Source organism: Alosa sapidissima, chromosome 10, assembly GCF_018492685.1.
Source record: "Alosa sapidissima isolate fAloSap1 chromosome 10, fAloSap1.pri, whole genome shotgun sequence".
Classification (NCBI taxonomy): Eukaryota; Metazoa; Chordata; class Actinopteri; order Clupeiformes; family Clupeidae; genus Alosa; species Alosa sapidissima.
In genome coordinates, this window is record NC_055966.1 from 5,549,305 (window position 1) to 5,565,347 (window position 16,043).

Consider the following 16,043-nt stretch of genomic DNA (forward strand, 5'->3'; position numbering starts at 1 on the left):
AGCAATCTCATGGAGAGGAGGCCCTAACGCTGCAGATAACAGACAGAGAAAGGCACAGAACACAGTTGCATGTCCAGTAGCCATGGGTCTAGTGAATATAGCCGAATGCAGATGTCTACAAGCTACAAGCTAGACTAGAAGCTTATGTTTCAAAGATTTAGAAGCTGGGCACGTAGCGCTCCAGAATCTTTGGTAGCAACCCCGCCCCCTGGTAAAACATACGTGTTTGTCAGAGAGAAAAAAAAACTGATCATAAAATGTATTGTAAAAAGGAACGATGGTGTTGTAGAAATGTAGCGGAGTAAAATACAGATAATTGCTGTAAAATGTAACGAAGTAAAAGTCAAAAGTATGCACTATAAATTATACTTAAGTAAAATACAAATACGTGGAAAATTTACTTAAGTACAGTCATGGGCGGATTTTCAGGTCCTTGGGCCCAGATGTATTAAGGGCCCACACTAATTGTCGTATATGTGTGTGTGTGTTTGTTTGATGTGATTTCCTGTATTCTGGTGCATTTTGGGGATGGCCAATACTAAATTCAATCAGATTCATAGCCTACATCCTGATTTGTTGATATTGAGGCAATGATTGCATGCAAAGGCTTGGGCTTCAGGGCCCTCTGACCCCTTGGGCCCCTGGGCTTGGGCCCGGTAGGCCCGTGCAGTAATCCATCCCTGAGTACAGTAACAAAGTATTTGTACTTCGTTACATTCCACCACTGGTCTGGAACCAAGACTTTGCTCGCTTACTGGTGTGTTTTGGGTCATTGTCTTGTTGAAACACCCATTTCAAAGGCATTTCCTCTTCAGCATAAGACAACATCTCACAAACTCTTCAAATATTTTGATGTATTGTGTTAGGATGTAGTCTAGCTCTTTAGAGTAGACACGACACAAAACACTTCCACATCCCATGTGCCAGGGGGCAGTGTGTTGGCATGCACCTGTGAAAGCGGTAAGAGATAATTCACCCGGCGGACGCTGTTTTCTGCATACACCACTACAGGGTTGCCAACTCTCACGCATCTGGCTTCACTCACGCTTTCAGCACCAATCTCACGCCCTCACGCACACGCAAGAAATGTCACGCCAAATCCATTCTTTTTTTTGCAATCCGTTCATTTTTTGTTGATGACTAGCCTAGACTAGACCACAGCATTGTTTCTAAATGACAGGATACAAGTTTAAGGCATAAATATGTCTAGACCAATAGCAGGTAGGTCTAATATCCGCCTACAATGTTCTCAGCGCAGTTTTCTCTGATTGTTGATTCGTTGACTATAGGCTATTTTAACCCGGTCCACGATACCTTGGAACACACTGCTATTTAGACATCAGGCAGACCGACACAAAGTGTGCCCGCCCATTCTTCTCTATTGAACTACTCGCGAAGTAGCCTCACAGACATCACATGAAATAACTTTTTCTCATCTTTTATAAGGTGCTATAGCCGCTATTTGCTGCGATAAACGGATCGCGAGAAAATGATCTTTCATGAAATAATCATATTAGGCTACTCTATAGCTCTGCGCTCATTTTAATTCATATAGGTGGAATATCTCACAAAACTTCTCGTTCCACACATGACAAAGCGTAAACCAGAATAAACAGCAGACCTTACCGAGCACAAAGGTGTAATGCAATCCCCTGTACAATAAGCCGTTCGAGAGTAGGCCTAACCCGGTTTTGAAATGGTAGCAAATTATATGGTCTCCAATTTTGGGCCTTAATTGTCTTAAAACTGAGCTGTGCTTAAATACCTATATGTGTAAATATTAAAATCAGAGGATAGCTCATGGCTTTGAGTTTGTGAGTTTGTCGATGTAACCATAATGATTTGTTTTCACAAAATGCTAAGCATGCATGTATTTAAGTGTCTTAAAAAAGTGTGCTTATATTGGTCAATGCATGATTTCATAACAGGCCAAATAGAAAATAAATGTTAAATATAGCCTAGACATAATATTAAAATCAGATGATGTAGGATAGTATAGAGTTAGATAAAGTGGGATGGCTCCAGAACTCACACCAGTGCCACGGTTGTCAAACTGGGGTACGCGTACCCCCAGGGGTACGTGGGCTGATTTCAGGGGGTACGCGAAAAAAGATCTAAGTCATATGCCTTTTCAAACGTTTTCTCTATCCCACGTTGGTAACTTAACTTCCGCATTTGCACTGCACATTAAAAACGTATTTTCTCCGCATTAACAAAATATTCGAGAGTGGAGACAGAGAGGGTAAAACAGCGTTTCTCAAACTGTGGGTCGCGGAGACATGCCAGGTGGGGCGCGAACTGACGTGAAAAACAGGAGTTTTTTATTTTTATTTTTTATCTGTAGCCTAGGCCCAGGTAGCACCCGATGCGCAATGGACGCACTGTGTTATTCATAGGGAAGCGCTCGTGTCAAGGCAGCTTATAGTCCCGACCTGAATGAGCTTTTGAACGAGGTTGTGATAGTGGTGAATTTCATCAAGACCCGGCCCTTAAAAGCGTGTCTATTCTCCGCACTTTGAGAGGAGATGGGAGCTGACCAAAAGGCTGTACTGTTTCACAGCGAGGCAAGGTGGCTTTCCCAAGGTAAAGTCCTGTCGCGTGTTTGAGCTCCGAGTCGCCATTCTTGGAGGAAGAGCGCATGTTTGAATCTGCAAGCACGTTCACTAATAAACATTTCTTGACGAAGCTGGCCTATCTTAGCGATATATTTGGAAAGCTCAATGAATTAAATCTCCAGTTACAAGGCAAAGACAAGCACCTAGCAGATAAGATCACTGTATTCAACAAGACGATTGTGTGTGAGATTAGGTGCAGATCTATTTAAAATCATCATATTCAGCACATTTGTAGGCCTATCATATGTTGACTATTGATGAGATTTGTATCATATGTTTATGATCCTATTCACTATTCTCGACAAAATTGATAAAAAATAAATATTAATAAAACAATTAAAAAAAATTGTTAACAATTGGTGGTGTTGGGGGTACTCCGGAAGCTCATAATGTCTCAGGGGGTACATGCCTGTTAAAAGTTTGGGAACCACTCAGTGGCGTAACTATAGTAGGTGCAGCAAGTGCAGTCGCACCAGGGCCCGTGACCTCCCGGGGCCCGTCGCTACCCCCGCAATGCATTTGCTGGAAAATTCTATACAGGTCCTTTCTGATACCGGCGTGCCTTTGACCAGGCCTAGGCTACAGCGCAGACGCTCGCAAATAAATGGGGGGTTCAGAGTACATTTGAAAATGTTAGAGCACGGAGAGTGAAGCGTCACTTTGACGAACTATCGGAAGATGAGCGCTTAACCGATGCAGAGAGATACTTCAAAGTGGATGTATTTAATGCAACTCTGGACATCATCAAAAGGCAAGACGTTTGTCAGACCATTATAGCAGGGGCATTGCACCGACATTCCCAACACATCTCCTCTCATTCAGGTCTTGCTTTAAAACAGAGATTTCACAGAAGTCATCTATTTTTCAACTTACCAAAATGCTGGTGGTAGATTATGACAGTGTAACATCCACATTCGGGGAAGTGTGTACTGCTCTCATGTTGTTTCTGACATTGGCTGTGACTGTGGCAACAGCTGAGCGATCTTTTTCCAAACTCAAACTTATAAAGACCTACCTAAGGAGCAGCATGGGGCAGGAGAGGCTCAGTGGGTTAGCTATCCTGTCCATTGAAAATACGAGAGCCAGAGCATTACAGTTTTTTCTGATTGCTTAAGCACATTTTTTGTAACTATGGCTTTTTTTGCAAAACTCTACACACAAATGGCAAAACCTCTCACCCAATCAGCAAAACATTGTAGTTCTCTTGCAAAAGCTAACACACCTTGCTTAACTCTTCACACCTTCGTAAAAATTGTGTTTTCGTATCTAACAGTAAACACAAGCCATCACAATAGTAAGCACACAATGTGCCAACAACACACTGGCTTTTGCTTTCTCTGTGCACAAGGTAGACTATGTCAGTTTGAGGTCATACTTTTGTCATAGTTCTGTAAACATACAGGGATCCCAACTTCAAGTATTACAGTTTTTTCTGAATGCTTAAACACATTTTTTGTAACTATGGCTTTTTTTGCAAAACTCTACACACAAATGGCAAAACCACTCACTGAGTTCGCAAAACTAAAAGCACAAACACTGCTTTGCACTCAGTTTGCAATTTTGTAACACACACTTTGCACAACTGTAGGCACAATGGCTATTATTTACACTATTTTGCCAACTCTCTGGCACACTTGCTCATGTGAAAACTGTTTTAGATAATTAGTTCACTTTGCAATCAGCCTAAGCACTATAAATAAGCCACAGGTAATGTACAATGGGTACGATGGAGTGAGCAGGAAGAGTGAGAAGAGAAAAAAACAGACAAAAAAACAGTCTACATGTGGGGATATTGTCATGTCAGGCCTGGATACGTCATTCCAGAATATATATCTTTCCCGGTGCCTTGGACTAGGACATTGCATGTGATGTAGACAGAATTTTGAGAGAAATGACCTGATGTAGACTGATTTGTTTTGTCTCAGTGAAATGCTATTTTGTGTTTTGACTTGGAAAAACACACTTGTGTTTGTTTTGATGTGTGTAAATAAACACTAGTACTTAAAGTTGGGATCCCTGTATGTTTACAGAACTATGACAAAAGTATGACCTCAAACTGACATAGTCTACCTTGTGCACAGAGAAAGCAAAAGCCAGATGTGTTTTTTATTCATACCATCAGTGTGTTGTTGGCACATTGTGTGCTTACTATTGTGATGGCTTGTGTTTACTGTTAGATACGAAAACACCATTTTTACGAAGGTGTGAAGAGTTAAGCAAGGTGTGTTAGCTTTTGCAAGAGAACTACAATGTTTTGCTGATTGGGTGAGAGGTTTTGCCATTTGTGTGTAGAGTTTTGCAAAAAAAGCCATAGTTACAAAAAATGTGCTTAAGCAATCAGAAAAAACTGTAGTATTAGTGTACACACATCAAAACAAACACAAGTGTGTTTTTCCAAGTCAAAACACAAAATAGCATTTCACTGAGACAAAACAAATCAGTCTACATCGGGTCGTCTCTCTCAAAATTCTGTCTACATCACATGCAATGTCCTAGTCCAAGGCACCGGGAAAAATATATTCTGGAATGACGTATCCAGGCCTGACATGACAATATCCCCACATGTAGACTGTTTTTTGTCTGTTTTTTTCTCTTCTCACTCTTCCTGCTCACTCCATCGTACCCATTGTACATTACCTGTGGCTTATTTATAGTGCTTAGGCTGATTGCAAAGTGAACTAATTATCTAAAACAGTTTTCACATGAGAAAGTGTGCCAGAGAGTTGGCAAAATAGTGTAAATAATAGCCATTGTGCCTACAGTTGTGCAAAGTGTGTGTTACAAAATTGCAAACTGAGTGCAAAGCAGTCTTTGTGCTTTTAGTTTTGCGAACTCAGTGAGTGGTTTTGCCATTTGTGTGTAGAGTTTTGCAAAAAAAGCCATAGTTACAAAAAATGTGTTTAAGCATTCAGAAAAAACTGTAAATATTGGGAACATCGTTAACGATTTTGCACAACGAAAGGCTCGTAAGATGGCCTTCTTCTAATGGCCTAGTTCACGCATATTGGGGATTGTATGCATATGAATGATTTTATTTGGTTTCTGCACGGTTAAATAAGTTAGGCTACATTAAGTTTTGTTTCTGCGCAGTGTGAGTTTATAAGCAAGCAATCTACGCTTGCAGTTTCAGCAGAGGGTTGAAGAAGAGGCGCATTGAGCGCATTGAGTGTTCCCATAATTCCATGCGAGTTGATGTTACAGTTTTTTCTAAATGCTTAAACACATTTTTTGTAACTATGGCTTTTTTTGCCATATCCTTGCCGAAATCCGGATTCAGTGAAGCATAGTAATGTTTTAGAACCTTCAAAATTAGAAAACTGATGTAACTGAGATGGAGGACAACTGCACGTAGAGTAGAACGTAGGCCTATTGTCCGAAGGAACTTACATTAAATGAGGAGATATTTGCTAAATGTCACAAAAAGTGTTACAGAAATTGCTTGGCATCGCTTATTCAATGGCTCTCTACCGAAACACCTGTAGTTTGCGGAGGACGAACGAGAAAGCACTCGTTTGATAAATCAGCCAGTAGGCTAGGCCTAGTAGACAAATAACTTTGAGAAATAATCTGTACTGCAAAAACGAATGTTGGTGGGTATTTAAACTATCTAGCGGGTGTTTTAACAGCTGCAAGAAATAGAAGCTTCATGGTCTTGGTTCTGGTTCGTGTTCTGGTTCGTAAATTATTTTCATAAAAGATAGGAGAGAGAATGCACGTAGCCTACGCAGCGTGTAGCGCAATGTGTAGGCTATTTGGTTACCAACTAACACTGTTAGCCAATTCACTAACTTAAGACTTCAGTGCCATCATACGTTTTTTTTACACAACAAATACAGAAAAGGATGGAGGCAGCAAAAGTAGAGGAGTCATTTCAGATGGGGCAAGAACAAGCTGAATTTGTATGCTTGTCAAAACGTAGTCCTGCCCTGCATTAGAGGAGCTGATCATCATACCAAGCACACTCGCTGTTTAAAGTCATACACCACGGTAAACTAAAATGTTACAAAGGTGGCAAAAATAATATAGGGTATTATTAGCCATGACATTACTAGGCTATGAATCGTTCGTTTTTTTTTTTTTTTTTTTTTGGGGGGGGGGGGGGGGGGGGGGGGTTACAAACTTATTCAAAATCACCCCCAACCCCCCCCTGGTTTTTACACAAATCGCACCCTGACTATATCTATAATAGTAATATATCTACATAATGACATCTATTCATGAATTTGTGTATGGGGCATTTTTAGTCACCAATTGTCATTTAGCTTTTAAAACAAGTTCCAGATGACCCCTGTAAGGCAAGTATTTTCATTGTGTGAATTTCTGTTCAAGATACAATGTCACCAAATGTTTGTTATGAGTCAGTTTACTGAATGTCAAATAATACAAATACCAGTAACCAAGGATAAACATGCAGTGTCCAGAGAATGAAGTAATGTTTAACCAGTTAAATTTTAATAAAGCAAGCGGCCCTATACTGATTATTGATTTCTATAATTTTCAGACAGACTGATACTGTACAGTGTGGCAATAGATGCATTTTGTTTTACTAATTCAATTGATATTTTAGCCCCTTAATTATTATGTTGTACTATCCTTGCCATTGGGTTAATAGACTTCTTTGGTCACAACTTCACCTTTGTCTGAAAACTCCATACTTATCCTGATAGTGACACCATAATCTGGATTCATATTATTTTATTCATGAAGCTCATTCATCCTCATTGACTTTCGAGCGTAAAATCAATGTTAAGCAATGTTATAGCCTACTCAAAGAGAGGTGTGTGATGTAGGGATCTGCACTTCCATACATGCGCCTCAAGAGGGAGCTACAAGTTAACATTATTTCCAGGCTAGAGTGAGGCCGCAAGAGGATTTGTCTCAATTTCTTTGTACATTAAAGTCCACTATTGTTATTTTTGTGCGTTTAGTGGACACTTTTTCCAAAGTGACCGGGCAATTCAGGTTAAGTGAGGCACCTCGGTGAGGAATCAAACCCACAACCCTCTGGCTTCCGCTATACACAAGGCCGTAGCCAGTATTTTTCAAATACCGAGGTCAGGGGCGTCGCTAGAAATTTGGGCACCCCAAAATGCTAGGAGGTTCTTCCGAGCCCCCCCCCCAATTTTGCCAACAACCATATATTTGTTCAGATTATAACATGTTTTGTTTATAACTTGAACCAACACACTTTTCTACAATATTATTATTAATTTTTTTTGCACCTGTATATCTGAGCCTTTTCCCAAATTGGCTTTGGATATTTATACTGGACCCTGCTCCTTCTGTTATTAAGAATGAGCTGCTTCTCCTCATCAGTGTAGCAAATGTTGCATAAATTGCAGGGTTATAGGCTGCAGATCTTGTAGGCTACCTTCACACAGTGAGTGTCACACCTTGACTCTCACTTGGGGGGGGCCTTCACCTATCATTTCCCTCTTCTCCTCTTTCTTCTCAACTGCCTGATTTCTATCCCCTGTCTCCTGTGTTGGATTTCTTAAAACAACAAGTCTCTAAATTACTGAACAATAATTGATATAATTTGACAATAAGTAGCCTAATATTTGTGCCATGAGATAATATCCTTCACAACATTATCCATCCTATATAACATTGATATAGCTTCGTTTTCAATGCAGGTTAGCTAACTGCATCTCCACTGAATTTCAACATACATTTTCATTATTTAGCATCTCATTGGTAGCCCTAGGCCTATATTTCTTACCTTCCCTCCTCTGTCTGCTCTTCTGCTGGCTTTCCAAACGTTAACTTTGTGACAGCCTTTGTTCAGGTCAGGTGAATTGAGATTAGCCTACTGCAGAAATTAACAAAACGTCAAGTTTATTTTGAAATTTATTTGTGAGCTGCGTTGCGTTCGTTAATTAGTTTAGTACACAGTCCTCGACTCTACTTTCGTTTTGATATGTAGGTAGGCTATCACGTGACGGTCTGTTGATGCAAAGATAATTGTCTCGTCGGCTAGGCCTATTTGTAGCCTACTTAATAAATCAAACGGAACGTAAAGAAAAAAATACCAAGGACATGACCTCGGTGTCCTCTATGGTAGCTACGGCCATGCCGCTACACTATAACACAAATTAGTTAACAGAACTTTTGCTTTACATTTAGTTCATGAACTTGCTTTTTTATGTTGATAAGTTCAAATATTTCGATTGCATGCCACATGTAGACATCACCTTTCAAACTGAATTTTAAATTAAAATGCATATTAAGTCAAACCAACCAGATGGAGTGAAAATGTGCACATGCTTTTGATGTTGTATAATCATTCAGTGGCACAGGTGGCTTTCATTGAAAGTTGTTGTAAGTAACATGATCGGGATATGACGGGAGTATTTGTGTGGGCTTGGGATGGGATGGGAGTGACAATTGATTCCCGTGTCACCCTCTAGTGTGTGTGTGTGTGTGTGTGTGTTTACAGTATGTGTGTGTGTGTGTTTGCGAGAGCGAGTGTGTGTGAGACAGTCCTGCCTTGTAGCTCCTCTCCTCATCATCCTCTACCAGCAACCCTTCGCTCAACACCACCATCTACAGGCCAATGAGTATGCAGTCACTAGATGCATACATAAATTCATTTATTATGACCGCCGCGCAGCGAAGCGGCGGTCATATAGGTTTAGTCAGATTTTTTTTTTTTTTCTTTCATTTTTTTTTTCTTTTATTTATTTATTTTTTTTTCTTTTTCGCATGCCCAAATTTCCGTCAATGATTCCCGGGACACTGAAAGACCGGGGTACACGAAACTTGGTGGGCATGTAACCCCACATGGATAGCATGGAACCATCGTTTTTCGTTTTGATCTGTAGCCCCCCCGCTGGACTGGACCCCCCGAAAGGAGGGTAGGGCAGACACAGTTTTCTGTGAATATCTCGAAAACTGTAGGGTTTAGGAGGACCATTTTTTTTTTGTATGTTGATCTCAAGGGGCCATGTCAACCCATTCCATAACCACTCATTTCATGTATAGCGCCACCTAGTTAAACACAAAAAAGTAAAAATGAGGTGTTGTAATTGAAGGTATCTGTGACCTAACATAGTCAAAACTGCACGAAATTGGAATTGTAGGATCATTATGACACCCTCTGTATGCACGCCAAGTTTTGTGGAATTCCGTTCATGGGGGGCCACACAATAAATTAATTTATGTTACTATACACCAACTGGCCTGTAGGTGGCCGGAGACAGTTTTCTGTGAATATCTCGATAACCGTAGGGCCTAGGAGGTCCACCTTTTTTATGTATGTTGGTCTTAAGGGGGCATGTCAACCCATCCCATTACCACTTATTTCATGTATAGCGCCACCTAGTTAAAAATTAAAAAGCAAAAAATTAGGTGTTTTCATCACAATATCTCTGGCTGACAAGGTCAAAACTGCATGAAATTAAAAGTGTAGGATCATTATGACACCCTCCGAATGCATGCCAAGTTTTGTGTACTTTCGTTCATGGGGGGCCTTACAATAAAATAATTTATGTGTACATTTAGTGACGTACACCAACAAGGATTCCCGGGACACTGAAAGACCGGGGTACACAAAACTTGGTGGGCATGTACCCCCACATGGATAGCATGGAACCGTCATTCTTCGTTTTGATCTGTAGCCCCCCCGCTGGACTGGACCCCCCGAAAGGAGGGTAGGGCAGACACAGTTCTCTGTGAATATCTTGAGAACTGTAGGGCCTAGGATGACCAATTTTTTCCGTATGTTTGCCTCCAGGGGTCATGTTAACCCATTCCATGTGCACACATGTGCATAAACAGATACACACGCACACACATACATTTACAGTAATCATACGTATGACACATACTCACACAGTAGACATATGTACGCATGCATGCACATGCACAAACACACATACGCAGGCAAACACACAAGCACGCACATACACACACACACACACACCCACACACATAAACATAAATTTGTACACGCACACATGCACATAATTCAAGAATTTTTCCCGTCATCTACTCCCTGAATTTTTGGTCATTGATACCCGGGACACCGAACCACCGGGGTACATGAAATTTGGTGGGTATGTAGCCCCACTAGACTTTTACGGAAAAATTTCATTTCGTCCCCGGGGACCACCACCAGCCCCACCCCCTGGGCTGGGCCCCCCGAACTGCAAAAAAACCAAACAGTTTTTCCTAAATAACTACCTGAACCGTGGCACTGAGGATGAAGAATCTTTTATGGTATGTTGGTCTCAAGGGCCCACATCAACCTGGCTCATAATCACTCATTTGTGATTTGCACCCCCACCCCCCGGTAAAAAATGAAAATGCAATATTATTCTGCTTTAATCGCCCCTATCTTCAGTTAAGATGTTCAGAACTGCACCAAATTTTATGTGTATGATTGACCTGGCATTCTCCGGGGGTATGCCAAGTTTCGTAGAATTTCATCCATGGGGGGGTCTAAAAAAATTAGGTTATGTGTACATTTAGTGACTGTACACTCATTGGCCTGTAAATGGCGGTGCACACATATGCAAAAGCAATGGACGCTTCATACAAGGACTGTAATTTACCGCAGCGAACATCTAATAAGGATAGGACGATGTTCACATGAAGTGTAATTCCCATTTCTTCTTGAAGCCGAAATAAATCTGAGGATGTTTATCGGACATGCTTGGTTTTTACTGCAGGTACGTTAATCTTGTAATATCAATAAGGACCTAGGTAATGTTACCGTTAGCGTTGGTTGAGTGATGGAGGCATTTGATTTATTGCATTTGTAGAAAACTATAAATGCGGTTATACCAAGCAAATGTATAGCAGCACTGTTTGTATCTTTCGACTGTCATTTATTGCACGTGCTACAAAATCATTCTGTGCAATGGAAGATTTACCAACGTTACACCGGTCTGATACAGTTTTGCCTATACATGCGTGAGACTGAGACGCCTGTTTATTTTGTTTTAAGTGCGTGCAGGGTGTGAGAGGGGAATCGATGTGCTTTGATTACAGCTTGGTAGTTGTAGTCTGTGAAATTAATAAGCACGTGTGTGTGAAGTATCCAAACAATGACACCTTCATTTCATTATGGCTGCTTTAGCAAAACACCTTAAGCTACTGTGTAGTGGGTCCCATTTAGAAGTGGCTACTTCATTCGCGCTTTCCTTGATTCATGGAGCTGCGTGAATGTTATTACAACTTTTCGCCACGATATGACAGTTTAAGTCCGCTTGATACTGTAAGGCGTAAGCCATTGGTTTCCAAAGGAGATTTTATTTGTGTCGCCAGCATAGCCTATTGACAATTTATGTTGTAAATAGGCCTACCTTATAATCCTACCTGTAGCTTAGGGAAGCTAACAGCTTTCTATTAGGATCTAGTTTGTTAGTTACCGTTTTGTCATAACTCCCTGATGCATTTTTGCATTTAGAATAGCCAGAGCGTGTATATCTCAATCGGAAATTTAAACAATATCGGGTGCCTATGGACTAGGCTGGGTGAACCCAGCCTGATCTGCCCGCTATTTATTTTTTGATTTCTTAAAAGATTGAGCTTGGTCTGATGAAAGCCAGACTAGCCATGGACCTCAATTAAACAATGCAAGGGAACATGAATCAGCCTATATTTGCACTAACAATAACGGACAAAAGCTCTTCAACTTTGGCCCGTTAAAATGTGTATGAACAGTCTAGCGACGCATTTCATCAAGGCCCATTTGGACATGTCAGTTATTTGCACCACTGGTTAGATGTAAAACAGCATTTCGTTTCAGACTAGGCTACTGTTACTTAATTTGTGCATTAACAATAACGTTTCAGACTACTGTTACTTAATTTGTGCATTGACAATAAAGTATTACATGAACTAAAGATGACTAAAATCTTATGTAGAAGAAGAAACATTCACAAAAAATCCATCCATCCAAAAATGACCTTTGTTTTTGATAGCTGTTGAAAACGGCATGGAACTGACAGAGATGTTTTTGTTTATAAATACATAAAAAATAAATAAATAAACAAATAACATTATGCTGATACCTTTTGCTTTTCCCAAATACAATGTAGCCTACAGGTGTAAGTGACCTTTCATCAATCCAGTTGCAATGGATGAACTGTGATGAACTGCCCTACTTGTGATTGTTTAGAGATTTTAAAGGTTTTATAACAATGCTACATCTTCTTTGGCTATTCTACAATCTATTCACCTTTTCAGCACCAGTAGGCTACTTTCTGTGCAGCCGCACACACACACTCAGGCATGCCAAACAAGCATACACAAAAGTTTCAAGAGTGGGGGATGGAGTAAAATATGGAGACAAATTGAAGTGTGATTTATTTTCGCGGAACGGATGTACAGGACTGAGCGGCGGTCATATTTTGTACCGCTATGCGGTACATCTAGTTTTATAGTAGTCCATGGGCCAGAGCAGAAGTTGGTATCACCAAAGGTGGCAAAATCTAGCAATGATTTACGTAATCCTCTATGTCTGAGAGATATGTTTTGGTATGATAACCTTTTCTAAGTGGTAGCTTAGTTGTATTTTTACTGGCTTTTATACCCATACCCAGTACAATTCACAATACAGGGTAATTAATCTGTTTTCCTTAATGATACCAAAACTATAATGATCGGACATGCCATGATATTTCAATTCTAAAGAGAATGCATGTAGATCCTGCATAACTATTAGGCCTAAATTCTGTTTTTTCAATTTGTCTGGAACTAGATTTCTTTTCTGATCATTCTACAGTACAAATATAAACTGCCAACTTTAGAGTGTGTTGGTCAGTGTTGCCAGATTGGGCGGGTGCCGGCCCAATTGGGCTTCTTTTGACTTCGTCGGGCAGGGGGAAAATAAGCTTTAGGCGGACAAATAAAATTTTGAGTTGAATGGTTCTCTATGACAAAAACATTGGCGTTTTTTTTGCTGAAGATGGCGGGTTTTTGAGCGTGAATGGGCGGAAATCATTCAACCCAATCTGGCAACACTGGTGTTGGTGTTTGCTGGGCCACAGGGCCAGTATGTGGATGGAAGCAGTTTAGTTAGGCTACAGAACAACAATGGCTGTTGTAGTGTCAAAAACAGATTACAAGGTGAGTCCTGTTTATTTTTATTTGTGTTATGATTCAGATGTGTGAGAATGAGTAAGAATGACCAATGACTAGGCTACTTGTGGAAGACTAGATATAATAACCCAACCAGCCCAGGTACTAACATCATTATCAAGCAATGATGTCTGCTGTAAACCGTAGACTCCCCCAATTTGTGTGTGAACAAAAGAAAGGACAAAAATTAGGGGCAGCCGTGGCCTACTGGTTAGCACTTCGGACTTGTAACCGGCGGGTTGCCGGTTCGAACCCCCACCAGTAGGCACAGCTGAAGTGCCCTTGACACCTGCTCCCCGAGCGCCTGTTGTTGCAGGCAGCTCACTGCGCCGGGACTAGGGGTGTAACGATTACCGGTATAATGGTAAACCGCGATAAAAATGTTGACGACTGATTCTGTTGTCTAATTGATGGTTTTAACTACGATTCGGATTAGGCTACACCTGATTTTAAAAGTCGGAACTTTTTCACCGCAAAATGTGCAGTGTATCATGTAGCCACTCTGCGTCTTTTTATGTTCACGTCCACATTAAATCCATTCCACTCACGTTATCAGGAGAATACAGTAGCCTAAAGTTTTATTTTGAACACTCACTTTGGTCTCACTCATTGCATCCAAATAACAGAAATAGCAAACTCCAAGTTATGGTAGGGTAAGTTAAGCTATAAGCACATAGCCAATTAAACATGAAGAAAAAAGTGAACGGGACACTTTTTGAACTATTTCAGCTTGTGTAGGCCTATCAGTGCTTTCTGAACATATTGAACACACTTTTAGAAATACCGTGATAATACCGAAAACCTTGATAATTTTGGTCACTACAACCGTGAGGTTAAATTTTCATATTGTTACATCCCTAGCCGGGACTAGTGTGTGCTTCACTTCACTGTGTGCTGAGTGTGTTTCACTGATTCACGGATTAGGATAAATGCAGAGACCAAATTTCCCTCACGGGATCAAAAGAGTATATATACTTACTTATACTTACTTAAATAATATACAGAGATGTAGCCTATGTGTGAGAGAGCAGTTTCAGTTGGTAGGCTAGAATACTGATGAGAGTGGCAGAATACTGATGATGCACAGTCAAGCCACAGCTCAAGCCACTGCGCTCTCACTCTCTTTCTCTTCCTCACATACACACACACATACTTCACATACACAAACATGTTCTCTCCCTCACATACACACTCTCTCACACTCTCTCTCTCTCACTCACACACACACACACACACACTTCATATATTCCCTCTGTCTCTCTCTCACACACACACACACACACACACACACACACACGCTGTTGCTGAGTAGAAAAGGGCCTCATTTTAGCACATCATTCCTGATATATCTCTGTTGCTTTCAAATTGTTGTACATCCCAGAATAAAGAAGCATGGCAGAAGGAAGTAGTGGTGTTCAGGGGGAGTGTTTAATACATTGTTCAGATGATAAACCTTGTGGCACCTACTGTATGAACATAAAGTCATGGAACATACTACTGAGAGCAGCTGAAATAAGAGCCTATCGCCCCATCCTTGATTTTGCTAAAGGTCTCTCTGAGGGTAGAATACCATCCATATTGTATCACAGAAAATGCCGTAGCATCTTTACTATGAAGAAACTGCTTGACAAGATCCTTGCAAAAGACATATCTGCAGAACCGTCTGTCACAGAGGACCTAAGAAAATCCGCAAGGGAAGGTCCAACGACTTTAAGAGTTTATGAGGCCAAATGTATACAGGTGCTGGTCCTATAATTAGAATATAATCAAAAAGTTCAATCATGTCAGTAATTCCATTCAAAAAGTGAAGCTTGTATGTTATATTCATTCATTACACACAGACTGATATTTCAAATGTTTAATTCTTTTCCTTTTGATTATTATAACTGACAACTAATGAAAATCCCAAATTCAGTATCTCAGAAAATTAGAATATTACTTAAGACCAATACAAAAAAAGTTTTTTTAGAAATGTTGGCCAACTGAAAAATATGAACATGAAAAGTATGAGCATACAGCACTCAATACTTAGTTGGGGCTCATTTTGCCTGAATTACAATGCGGCATGGCATGGAGTCAATCAGTCTGTGGCACTGCTCAGGTGTTTTGAGAGCCCAGGTTGCTCTGATAGTGGCCTTCAGCTCTTCTGCATTGTTGGGTATGGCGTATCACATCTTCCTTTTCACAATACCCCATAGATTTTCTATGGGGTTAAGGTCAGACAAGTACAGGGATACCATGGTCCTTAAACCAGGTACTGGTAGCTTTGGCACTGTGTGCAGGTGCCAAGTCCTGTTGGAAAATGAAATCTGCATTTCCATTAAGTTGGTCAGCAGCAGG